This window comes from Eubalaena glacialis, chromosome 1 (assembly GCF_028564815.1).
Source record: "Eubalaena glacialis isolate mEubGla1 chromosome 1, mEubGla1.1.hap2.+ XY, whole genome shotgun sequence".
NCBI classification, from domain to species: domain Eukaryota; kingdom Metazoa; phylum Chordata; class Mammalia; order Artiodactyla; family Balaenidae; genus Eubalaena; species Eubalaena glacialis.
The window spans coordinates 4573360-4586576 of NC_083716.1; the positions used below are offsets into that span (position 1 = coordinate 4573360).

The 13217-nt window shown below is 46.2% G+C and overlaps 1 protein-coding gene across 3 annotated transcripts in view; it reads right to left on the reverse strand.

Moving 5' to 3' along the window:
- The window catches only part of PTPRE (protein tyrosine phosphatase receptor type E), a 161641-nt gene that overhangs the window by 85928 nt on the left and 62496 nt on the right, over positions 1-13217 (reverse strand). For 2 of the 3 annotated variants that reach the window (XM_061192077.1, XM_061192057.1), the window contains exon 2: positions 9375-9397. The gene's annotated coding sequence lies outside the window, so the exon portion shown is untranslated. Of the gene's footprint in view, positions 1-5364; positions 5566-9374; positions 9398-13217 lie in introns of those variants that run through there. The other variant, XM_061192067.1, reaches the window with a different exon arrangement.

The following is a 13217-nucleotide window of genomic DNA, read 5'->3' on the forward strand; positions in this document are numbered from 1 at the left end:
TTTCCTGCTTTTTGAACAAGCAGTCGGGCATCTTCTGTAGGTGGCCCTGGTCTTGCTAAGTGCCGCCCCAGGCACTGCGGAGAAGGCAAAATGCAGTTTTCTTTCTGCTAACTGCCTCGCTCCCCAGTCTCCCTCAGTCCATTCATTCATTTACTCATTCATCCACTGTACGCCGAGGTCTGCTAGGTGCCAGGCCACCCCTGGGGATTTGAATTAGGACATTTGCTGTCCTCCAGGAGCTGACACGCCCCTACATGTCGCAGTCAGCCATGGGGGCCAAATTGATTGTTCTCTGTCCCTCTGCAAGGATCCAATCAAGCATTAGTTTCACGTTGTGTCACGCATTACATAAATCATGGGAAAAAGTAGAAAACGGGAGTTTTTTTTAAAATATGTGTTTTCTAAAGCTGAACAGGCAGCCCTATGCCATCAGACCGTTCTCTGAATTTGACTTTTCATTCCTCAAGATTAGTATTTAATTCTCTTTTAACCATACCGTTGAAGGAAACCCTTTCCTGTGGATTTTTGGAGAGTGCCGCCAGGATTGCTCAGACACCACTGATATGGTTCTCTGACTTTCCCAGAATCTGGTGTAGAAATTTCAAGGAACCGTTTCCTCGATCATCTGTTCACCCTCAGTCAAGCCCACTGGGTTCTGTGATTAGGGGCAATTTCAACTTCTTTTTCAAGGACACTGTGATATATACAACAGACACATTTTTATAAGGAGTGTTATAGCCCAGCTGAAATAAAAGTTAAATTTTTTAATCTCTAAAATGAATTTCAGAAAGGGCTCACCACGGTCCGGTGAAAATGAAGACTCCCATTTATACCATTATTACAAATGCCCAGATAAGGTTCTTGATTTTCTGACCAGGTACTTGGGTTTCCGACACAATATTTGGATTTCTGACATGGTGTGTGGATTTTTGGTGCGGTATCTGGATGTCTGGAGTGGTACTTGGATGTCTGGTGTGGTACCTGAAGGTCTGGTGTGGTACCTGAAGGTCTGACAGTGGTGCATCTACATATGGATGGAGCACCGGAGGTTCCTGCTCCAGGCCTGCAGTTTGGCTCTCAGGGAAGCTGGTTTTCCTGAGCTTTATCAGGCCCGGGAGCAGCCACCCTGATGAAGGGGTGTCTCTTTTGCAGGGAGACAGCTCGGGGAAGCCCTGAGCCTGAACCTAGGATGTTGGTTAAAGGCAGATCGTCCCTAAAGAAAAGCAACCCCCCAGCCATGGCCTCTTGCACTTTCCAGTGTCCTCACCCAGAACACAGATGACTTTTTGTGCTATTAATGTTGTACTAGAACTTTGCTATTTCCTGGGGTCCCATCTTGGATGGAAAGAATGCCGGAGCCTTCCAGAGGTGGGCGATTAAGGAGACAGTGCTCTTAGGAGGTGGGTGACTTGATTAAAGCCACCCAGCCAGTTGGGAGAGACGGCGAGCCTCCTGACCCCTAGGCCGGCCCCTCCTCTGCTCCTTTCCTGGTCGTGTTGTTTGGTTGGACTGACTCCACGGAGCTGCCCACCTGCCCTCCCACCGCATCCCCATCTTCCTTTGTTATTCTTCTCTGATTTGTACCATCTCCTACTGCCTCCGGACCTTTTTGGTCCCTGCATTTGCCATCTTGGTGCTCACCCATCTTCTCAGGCATCACTGTGGAGATCCGATGCTGGAAGCCCTGGGTGCAGGGCAGGCGCCTGGACTGCTTGTCTGGAGGATCCCTGGTCTGTGCTCGGGCCAGGAGGGAGTGCCTCCTGGTAAAGATGGATGATCTTCACTCCTCATGCATCTCAAGGAGCAGGGCTGAGATGCCGCTGAGTGGAAGCAGTTTGGCAAGGAGTGAGCCTGAGACGGGAGCAGAACAGCTCTGCTGTCCAGAGCTACTGTCACTTAAGGTGATGGACACAGAGGGGTTCCTAGAACCCAGCCGGGCAGACAGAGGCCACTCGGGGGAAAAAGCGTGGACCTGCATGGAAACTGGTTCTGTTACTAGGCTTTCTGTTAGGGAATCCTACCATGTGGTGTTCCAAGTGGAATGGATTTGTTGCAACGTGAAGAAAAATGTTTAAAAAAATCACACAACTTACAAAAACATTTTTAGAGAGAGAGATGTTTTTGGCTGTTTGATAAGACACAGTCCCCTCTGGTGGAGAACATCCCAGTCACAGGGTGACACCATCACTGCCATTTCGTAAGAGCCCGGGGAAGCTAAGCGCCTTGTCTTAGTGATACTGTGTCCCTTAGTCTCAAACCCTCTGAGTACCACATTACTCAGATTCTATCAAAAATAATTTTTAAAAGGAAACATGACTTAATCCTCAGCTGCACAGGAGGAAAACGTACAGCCATGGGTAGTGAATCACTCATGAAAAATTAAATAAATCCACCCACAGCGGGAAACAGCACAACAGAATGTCGGTGTTGGCTTCACATTGGAAGGAAGCCAAAAATAGATCCTGGACACAGTGATGTCTCTGAATCTGATCACGCTCACACTGTGTGCTCTCGGGATCTCCAACTTCACCTCAGCAACACACACTTTGCAGCCGGGATTTTTTTTGCAGGACTCTCACAAGAGGGGAGCAGAGTGGTACTGGGGTTTCCATGGTACCTGATGAGATTAAGCAACTCGCCTTCCCCGTCCATCAGTTCTTCAGGTAAAAGACACCATAGCAGGCTCCCAGAACCCTTTGCCAGGATGGATTGCAAAACAGTGGAGAAAGGACCTTTGTTTTGTTAACTAATGTTTCTGCTTAAGTTTTAAAATCAAAACCCACGGATTCCCAGCTTTTGCATATATGTAAGCAACATCACAGAAAGAAGAAGATTGCTTTTCCAATATTGTTTTCCAGGAATAAAACCCTCTTTTACAGGTTCCTGCTTCTCTTGGAGGGCAGCAGGAGAGCAAATACAAATAAGAGAGAGAAGGGACGAGAAAGCACCAAGACAGCTGCTTCCTTTGCAAAGCAAAGATTATAAAACCTTTACATCACAATGTACAAATTTCATCCCAGAAGGGAAGGCAATGAAGGTGACAGCCCCCAAACACGGAGGTTACACAGCAGTGGTTACCTGAGGGGCATTTCTGCTGTTAACTCAAAATCCAGAGAAGCATTGCCCTCGATGACAGAACTTTATGTCATGAAGGGACCTTTAAAAAATCCTTACAGGGCTCTTTATGTTTTAAACAAAGAAGGTGTGACTTAGGGCATGAAGGGACACGTCCAAGTCATTCAGCTTTCTAGAACTAAACTTGATTTCTGACCAATCCTTTTCTAGGCTACTGCGCAGAACACACAATCAGAACTGCTAAAGAAAGGACTCAAATATCGGCCCTGCAGGAAATATTTCCTGAAATCAGAACTAGGATCTACTGCTGCATTTTTCAAGACCTGGCACAGTCATAAGCCTGCAGGAGACACCTGATAAACGCTGGGCGAGTGAATGGACAGACTACTGGCCACGCCGAAAGGAAGCCTGGCAAGAGTGTGGGAAGAGATTAGAAAACTGGATTCGGTCAGCAGATAACATGAGGAAATAGTTAGGAACCCTGGCCAAGATCAACTTAGGCGATCATAAAACTGTTCCCAAATATAATTATTTACCAGAAAACTGTGTGCAGAATCCACAGGATATGTTCTTAGTTAGTAATGAGCTCTACTACTTTCATAACAGAAAAATCACATTTTCCATAATGGAAAATGCATTGTTGTGTTTTGTTTTTTTTTTTGGCAGGTCTGCACCTTACCTTTGGAGGTGGTCATGAGAGCTGACTGGTTTTTAGGTTTGAGAGGAACCTGGGCTCAGTGCAGGGAACACGGGGACCTGTGAGCCCCTTCCCACTGTGCTCTCACCCCTCCATGCCTGCCCAAGTCTCCGTCCCCCCATCTTTATGGTGGAGGTGAGAACGTACACCTAGACTGCGCCCAGGTGTCAATGAGGCCCAAAGAAGACAATGAACCGCACGTGAGTTATCAGCAATGCCATTTAGGTTTTCAGCATAAGGCATTTACAACGTTATCTGGCAAAACAGGAAATAGATCAAGTCCTGCTTTTGCACATGATAATTTCCACCAACATGACGTTTTTAAAAAAAATTAACTTCTCAGCAGCAACACGGTAGCTTTAAAAATATTTACATATATGTAACACCTGAACACAAAATCTGTACCATTTCTGAGAGCAGATCAATCTTGGGAGAGTTGTTTGAAATCAGTTGAATACCGTCAACATATTTTTTAGAAGTTGTTAGAATTCCATCAGCCCCCATCATGAAATAACACAAATCCAAGTTCTGGTTTTAGCTTATGTTCATTTCGATTCAAAACAAGGAGAGAAGCTACTCAGAGAATCCATTATGTGACACATTTTTGTTCAGCAATTCCACAGGGACCTTTCCTTTCCCAACATTTTAAATAGTTTATAGCAAACTCTGTGTCGCAATAAGCAGTCTTTATAAAGTCACTCCCAATTGGCAATTTTGGAACAGAATGCACCGAGTCTCCTGCTGGCTGAATGTCCCGATTCACACAGGGACGTCCCCTGTGGATGGGACTGCAGCTGGGGGCGAGGTCCCTGACCCTTCCCTGTGGTAGCAGGACTCCTTCCTGACTCTGTGGCCCAGTGGGTCTGAGAACGTTCTCTGTAAGTCACACACCCAATGGTTTTATAAACATCTTGTCTTCTTTCCCCAGTGTGAACGCTGCCTTTAGCCAGGCAGTCGGCACAGATCTGCAGCTGACGATGCCATCTGTCCCTACAACGTCAGCTACACAGACGGGACAACCTTGCCCCCAGACTGCTGGCCCCGCCCTCGTGAACCCAGACACCAGCTCCTGGAAAACCAGCTCACTGCCCGGCCGCCTAGGTACCTCCCACTTTCTCAGTGCGTCACTTTTAACTAAAATGCCACTTCACAAAATCTAGTTGCTAAGGAAAATTAAGAGGGCGGTTTTGATTATAAAAATAGAAAATGTCCAACTTAAAATGGGTGGGATTTTGACGTGTCATCCAGGCAACCCAGGGCCCCAACAATAGTTGGGGATTGTTTTCCTAAAAAGTGAGCCTTAGTTGGCTTCCTGGCAGCCCCAAAGCAGACCGTTCCTCTGTACCATCCCCACGCACCACTTGGCCGAGCCGTGGTGTATTAAACAGTTTCCTGAAGCATGAGTACCAGATTTCCTGCCCAGGGCTGCACAAAGTTAACCAAAGTGCTTGCCAATGTTGCATTTAAAGGATGCGTCCTGATAATATTCTTTAACCCAATTTTTAAATACCTTAGGAATTACATTACATAAAAATAAACCACGACATAAATCCCAAGGGACAAGAAAGGCTCCCCTTTCAGTTTCCCTTTACCTCTTGTCCTACGGGGACGATGCTGGGGAGCCATCCTGGCCTGAGAGAATCCATGTTTTCCTGTCAGCAGGAACAGGATTTCTAGAAGAAGAATTCCAGCTCTGAACTGGGTCTGCTGGGAGCTCAGAGATGAGCCACGCGTTTATATAGGAAAGCTATGTTCCTATTTCCTCTAAATGGAAACTCTGACAGCTCGATATCCATGCCTTCGCTATATGACAAACGATTACTTATCGGACGCTTTTAGGAGGTACTTCTTGGAAGAATGTTGAAACTTTCCTGGGGGGAAAATGGAAATGGAAATAAATGAGGGATTGAGCTGTTTGTCACCATCAGATCCAAAGGCATTCTTCCAACTGGCTGTCAGTTTCTACTCGCAGTTTGCGGGAGAATAACTGCTTCGTTGTTGGGAGAAACACATTTTGCTTGGATAGGAAACCCGCGCGGTCCATGCATGCTAATAAAACCCCGAGAACGTGGCAAAGGAAGGAAACGGGAATCGAATCTCTTAGAAAGTTTTCAAATCTCCTGTGCTCTGCCCATCCTGCTTCTCTGTTCTTCCTACAGATTCAGAAACCAGGACAGGACACAGAACACCTGTTCTGCCAACAGAAATGCAACCCCAGCTGAGACGGGCAGAAAGGATGCTTGGCGTATTCACCCCACCCTGGGAGAACAAGGCCCCTGCAATTGATTTAAAAACCTTCAGATTCTTTATTTTTTCCTTTCTACCATGGGGACTGTTCAGACCAACACCAAGGAAGAAAAATGACTTAGAAGAGGAAAATCACATGTATTGAAACTGATAGAGTTGGAATCATAGATCGTTACAGAGGACAAGGCTAGTGAATAAATATTCTAAGTTACTTTTAAAATTAAAGTCACTGTTACTTAACATTAGCGCTTTAATTTGGTTTTCTTTTACTCCTTGGGTATTGCCATGAACCAAAGTGAAATCGTCAAACTGCAGTATCATTTAATTTTACTTACTGGTGGATACGCTTTGGTATAACAACATAAGACCTCAAAGAGCCTGGAGAAAATATTTAAACCTTAATTATGTGTCTTCCGTATAGTCTTAATTCTGAAATTCCACTGCATTTTTTGAACACTATGCAACCGAGACCCACAGAGGTGCAGGCATTCCCCAGTTGAGGGAACTTTGGTCGTATCTGATGATCGATATGAGCTATAGTATTACTTCCCAAATCTATTTTCAGATACTGAAAAAAAGAAGAAGAAAAATATGAGAATGGGTGGTTGTACTAAAAAGACTCCTCTTGGGCTTCCCTGGTGGCGCAGTGGTTGAGAATCTGCCTGCCAATGCAGGGGACACGGGTTCGAGCCCTGGTCTGGGAAGATCTCACATGCCGCGGAGCAACTAGGCCCGTGAGCCACAACTACTGAGCCTGCGCGTCTGGAGCCTGTGCTCCGCAACAAGAGAGGCCGCGACAGTGAGAGGCCCGCGCACCGCGTTGAAGAGTGGCCCCCGCTCGCCGCAACTAGAGAAAGCCCTCGCATAGAAATGAAGACCCAACACAGCCATAAATAAATTAATTAATTAATAATAATTAAAAAAAAAAAAAGATAATCACTGTTGAATATTTAAAAAAAAAGAATCCTCTTTCTCCAGTTTAAAATTGACTTTTTTAAAAAGTCAAATATTAACACAGAGTGTCTTTTGTTAAATGAAAAATCAGGGATTATTTCTAGATAAGGAAATGCCTTTAAATATCCATTATAATACAGCGAATACATCACTACCCAGTTAAATGCCTTCTTTAAACATTGGAAACAATTTTCATCATTTTCTGAGGACGCGGGCAATAACCGTTTTACTAAATGCTTAGACTTTGGGTTATTTCACTTAAATGTCACAAGAATCCTAGGAAGAGCTGACACCTGAGACGCTGGCATGTTCACTCCTCTGGAGCCACTGCACCGAGTGTGGACGGTGGCCTGGGGTGGCCCCCAACCTCAGGGCATTTACTCTCTCCCGATCTGCCCAAGGTGAACTATTTATTTAGTTCTAACTGACTCAAAAGCAAGTTTCCAACCTCACCAATTAAAAATAAATTCCTTTCTATTAGCTGAAACCCTGACCCTCTGGAAGGAGTCTGAAATGTTTGGCGATGAACTTGCCATAGGCTAAAAGACCTACAATTCCAAACAAAGGCAGCGCCTAAGGTAGCCACAGTTGGGGAGTTCATGCTTCCAACACACTTTCCTCACATGGAAGAGAAAGACTCTGGAAATCAGAAACGCTCTTAGTCTAAGGACTCACAGCTCCCTAAGCACAACTTTACTTTCCTATTGAAAAGGAGGCAAAGGATGGGACCAGGTGGAAGAGACGCTGCCTGAAGCTGGTGGCTGCCAAGCACCTATGGTGGAACCAGAGGTCAGAAGTCACCTCCGGGACACAGGCTCAGCTACCTTTGGACGGGGCATGAACTTCTGAACGTGGGGCTGGTTTGAGACAGTGGAGGCTAGGGGCCCCTGGAAGCACAGGTCATGGGCTCACTCAGCTGAGAGTGAGGCTGACCCAGGCATGGCCAGGCAGCAGGTCAACCCTCCAAGAGGCCAGGAAATCCTAGAGCAGGTGGATGGCACCTGGGTGTGGAGGGGCCAGTGCTGAGTCGAGAGCTGAGGGAAGCAAAGGTCAGACACTTCTAACGCATCATAACCTGCGCCTTGTATTTCGGAAGGAGACGAGTCTGTGGGGCCTGCCCTCAAATGTTTAATTTCAGTGTGGGCAGGATCCACTGCTTTTGATGGCAGCAGGTTTAATATCCATTCCAACCCACACGAGCGAGCAATACCTCTCGCTTGGGATTCTGAGGCAAGAAGGCACAGCAGACTTCCTCTAATTAAGTCTCCATCCCATTAATATTATTCCAGTAATGACCCTTCTCTTTGATCCCACCGTGACCATTTGCCCGAGTAAAGTGTGCCATTCAGAATCATCAACATCCAATAATTATAGGATAAAGAACATGGACAGCAAAATTAGTTGAGTAGGTAGGAAATGGAAGTTTTCCTCTTCTCTGTCTTGATAAATCTTTGACTATATTTAGCATTTTTTGAGATAAGGAGAAACAGTCCGTATAACCAAAATGCCCTTGATCACACCAGGAATAACCACAAGCACTGATGCCCAAATGAAAGGCACACCCCCGAAAAGAGGGGCCAGCCGGGGCCAAAGAATCCACCCATCAGCCTTAGACTAATTCTGAACAGAGTCAAGGTATTTCAAATAAGGTGATGCATTTGAGAAATGCAACGTCCCAGTGGCCCACATCCTGGTTCACTCAAAAGAGGGGCGCACATACCAGGGCAGATCATGTGTTACCTGCCCACAGGCTGCAGCCACTTCAAAAGCTCTTAGATGGTCTTCGCTCAATTTCCTTAGGAAACTTGACAGCATTAAGTTGATTAAGCGAACACAAAAAGGGCGATGGTGTTTCTTTTACTAAGTACTAGGACCCGGAGGCCATGGAATATTGTCTCAAAAGGTAAAAAATTATGGAATGCCAACACTGTTTTTTTTTTTCCTCACTATAAGTGCAATCCGGAAAAACTCCTTTTCAGCAGTTTTCCCCACAGCAGATCAATTTAAGAAGCAATTACCATCAATGCAATTACGTGCCACTGTGTTCCCAACAGTCCCCGAACGCGTGCCACTGCGATAAGGCGAGGCCCTTTCAAAAGTAAGGACAAGTCAGTGAGGGGAAGGCGTGTGGAAATTGTGTTCTCAACAATACATTTCAGGATTCTGAGCAGCTGAGCCAGATTCTAAACGCCAAAAAAAAAAAAAAAAAAAATGATGTAACCAAAAGTGTGATATGAGCCTGTTTAAGCCAGTTAAGGCATAAAATTCAAATAGAACACGCTGACCGTATGGCCTTCTTTCTCTAGAAGATAATACTTCTCAAACACTGAAAGCGCAAACATTTTTTTTTCCGCTAGTTAACTACACATCAGAGAAAATTTTTTTAAAGTTTTGTACTTACCAAGGGAAAACGAAGGCTATAGTCTGAAAAAGAAAGAGAAAAAAAGAGAGGGTCAGTTTTCTGGTTTAAAAAAAAAAAAAAGTGCTCGTTCTAGCCACTGTTTTTTCTACAGCACTCGTTGAATGTGCCCGTTTTTGCCTCATGATTTGGGGTCTTCTTGAGGCCTTTTAATCTCTGTAATAATAACTTCTTTTTGCTGCAATCATCAGCTTTCAAAAGTGTCCTGCCCCGAATGCTCCTGTACAGTCTCTGGTTGATGGCGGAGCATGGCGGCTGCCCTGGATCTGAAGTGTCAGCCTCTGGCCCCTAAGGTGCTGCATCTGTTAGCGGCTCCTTCTGTGACCTACAATGTCCCCTCCCACCCCCAGCCATCCCTTCAGCCCAGCTCCCCACAGACACAGCCTCTTAAAACCCACACAGGACACCCCCCTTCACCCCAGTTCTCCAGCTCAGTCAGTATCCAGCTTGCTTGTTCCCCATTCATTTAGCTTTCATGCTCTTTTGGTTTTCAACAGCTTTACTGAGATATAATTTACATCCCATAAAGTCCACCTGCTTAAAGTATACAATTCAATGGTATTTAGCACCGTCACAGAGTTTTGCCACCATCCTCACCATCTAATTGTAGCACATTTTCATCATCCCAAAGGAAACCCCCTGCCCATTAGCTCATGACTCCCCCAGACCACCCTCTCCCCACCCACTGGCCCCTGCAACCACTAATCTATTTTCTGATATGGATTTGCTGATTCTGGAAATTTCATATAACTGGGATTGTATAGTATGTGGCCTTTAGTGACTAGCTGCTTTCACTTAGTATGTTTTTGAGGTTCACCCATGTTGTGGCCTGTTACCAGGACTGACTCCTTTCTATGGATGGATACTGTTCCATTATATGGATGGACCGCATTTTGTTTATCCATTCTGCTCAGGTGACAGACATGACCTTGCTCTTGTGGGAGTGGCCAGTAAGGCACCCTCACACCAGGGCTGTGAGCCTTCATCACCCTGTGGCTGGAGACCGTGCACCGTTGTTATCACGCTTCTGCCCTGCTGCATGGTGGAATCATGTTTTGATGTCGCTATTTTTAACAGCTAATGCAGTTCACGGCGTTTTCCACCAAATAGACTACTTATCTTAGCCATGGTCAGGCTATAGATATGTTAAACCGAAGACTATCCTCTACAGCACACAAGTATAACAAGTGGTTGCACTAATTACAAAGTTGACCTGGGAAGCAGGTTTGAAGCCACAGAAGGAGACTAACTAATTCTTCTGATACTGAGGAATCTTGAAATCTACTTGGGCAAATTTACAGCTAACATTGTTCTTCACAGTGGAAGACTGAATGCTTTCCCCCTAATATCAGGACAAAGGCAAGGATGCCCACTCTCACCACTCATACTTGTCCTGGAAGTCCTAGTCAATGTGATTGAGGCAAGAAAACAATACAGAGAAATTGAAAAGAAAAAAATAGGACTTTTTCTTTACGCTTAGATGACAAGATTCTGGACATAGAAAGTTCCACAAATCTACAAAAAAGCAATGGAGGACAAATCTGTTGAGTAGCATATATAAAGTCACAGAGTTCCCAGAGTACAAAGGAGCCCAGTATCACACAAAGCAAGTGGGGGGAGGGTAAGGGGAGCACTGAGTGTTGGGCGACAGGGGATCATTGGGGGTATGGGAACCACTTTTTCATAGAAATAACTTATTACAAGAGTCCACTCCTTCCAACCCCCCCCCCCCCCAAGAGCTTGGGAAGATGCTGGAAAGAGTGACTTGTGGTGTTTGCCTGGGGCCAAGCATGGGGACAAGCCAGGAGTGCAAGGTACCCTTAATATTTCAGGAGGATTCATAGAAATGCTCAAAACTCCCTTCCAACACAATGCTGAGTCATTTTAATGTAAAACAAAACTCAGCGATAGGCAGAAGCAGGGGTGCAGCCTTGAGCCAAACCCAACTAAAGACCACAAGGCAAAAAACGCAGTCAACGGGTGGTTAAATAAATGAGTAAAAGCACCGTGGACTAAATCCCAAACGAGCCCGACTAATAATTCTGAATTAAACTTTGAAGTGATTTTTAAAGCAAAGCAAAAATACAGTGGGCTCTACAAACAGATCACAGATTATATTGGCTTGGGGCTCACACATGTTCACATGAAACCACAGCCATCAGCTTCTCTAAAGTGCAGAATTAGAGCAAAAATCAAGCAACCAGAATATCCTCTGAAGTCAGCCTTTATCACATGAACACTTCCCTTAGCCCAAGGCCCTCCTGCAGATGGCTACTGTAATATTGGGCAAATAGCTAAAATGGTGAAATAAGCACATTAAAAAGCAGGGGTGGGGGAAGCTGGTCCGCATGGACAGACCCATGTCCCTCTGGAGGGGGGTGTCACTGAGGAGCTTGCACGGGGCAGTGCCACAGCTGGAAAGGCTCCTGGTCTTACTAGAACAGCACCGTCCTCTAAAAAAGGAAACGAGAGAAGCTACTGATTCATTGGGCCAGTCGAGTGCGTTGGTGGCTCCTGTGGCATCTCACCCACAGCCCACAGCCAATCCTAGGAGGCAAGATGAGACCCATTTTAAGGCTGAGAAGACTGAGGCTCGGTGAGCTCCCTGACCTGTGTCACACAGAACAAGGAAGCAGGGCAGCAGGGATGCTAACCCAGGGATGCTGAGACCAGCCTACAGTGTGGTTTCCTCTGGTTTGCTTGTTTTTTCTTTTCTTGTCTCCATCCCCCCAGCGAAGCTGTAATTCCTCCAGGGACCGTCTTCCTTTTCTTTACATTCCTGGTGTGTGGGGCACTGCCTGCCAGGAGGAGGGCCCACAAAAGACCTTCTGTTCAGGGCGACATGCATACTGCAGAATTTCGTAAAGTCCCTTCTAACCTTAGAAGGAGCTCCACTGTGGTCTATGGGCCGGAAAGATCTAGAAAGGCCCAGGCTGGCCACATACTTCCTGTGGGGAGAAACAGCCCTATGGGAGCAGCTGGGTTCACAGAAGCCCTGGGCCTCCTGACCACGGAAGTGTGGAGGTCTGGCCCTGGGGCCTACAGGGGCAGCCGCTCTGCTTCCAGGGAGCAAAGGCAGGAGGATGCCCAGCTAGACCCTGGGAAAGAGGCCAAGCGAGGCCATGGAGCAGGGGAAATCCACCGTGGGGGCGGGGAGGGCAGGCAAGGTCAGGGGGGCAGGCACTCCCACAGGAAGTGGCCGCGCGGCAGGGTTGGCTCTGATCGCTCACAAGATGTGGAAAGACCCAGCAACATTATTGTGCATCCAGACCTTGCTAAGCAGAGAATAAAACTGCACCATTTAGAATCAATCCATCGGAACTGCTCTATTTAAGGAAAAAATTAAAATTATTCTGACTTGTCAAGCTCTGAGATGGACAGAACTTGGTCATCTTTCCAAGCTCAGACAAAAGTAAAATGCCTTTTGTACACACCCTGGGCCTGAAGCATTGTAAACGTTCGAGTGGGAGGACTGTATGCTGCCGAGGGTGTATCTACAAGCTTCTCTTTTAAATGGGCAGCAGCATTTTAAAACTTTTGGGATGCTCATCTGCATTTTACTTTTTTTTATATATATAAATGTATTTATTTATTTTTGGCTGCGTTGGGTCTTCGTTGCTGCGCGCGGGCTTTCTCTAGCTGTGGCGAGCGGGTCGTTGTGGTGTGCGGGCTTCTCGTTGCGGTGGCTTCTCTCGTTGCGGAGCACAGGCTCTAGACGCACGGGCTTCAGTAGTTGTGGCTCGTGAGCTCAAAAGTTGTGGCGCACGGGCTTAGTTGCTCTGAGGCATGTGTGATCATCCCGGACCAGGGCTTGAACCCGTGTCC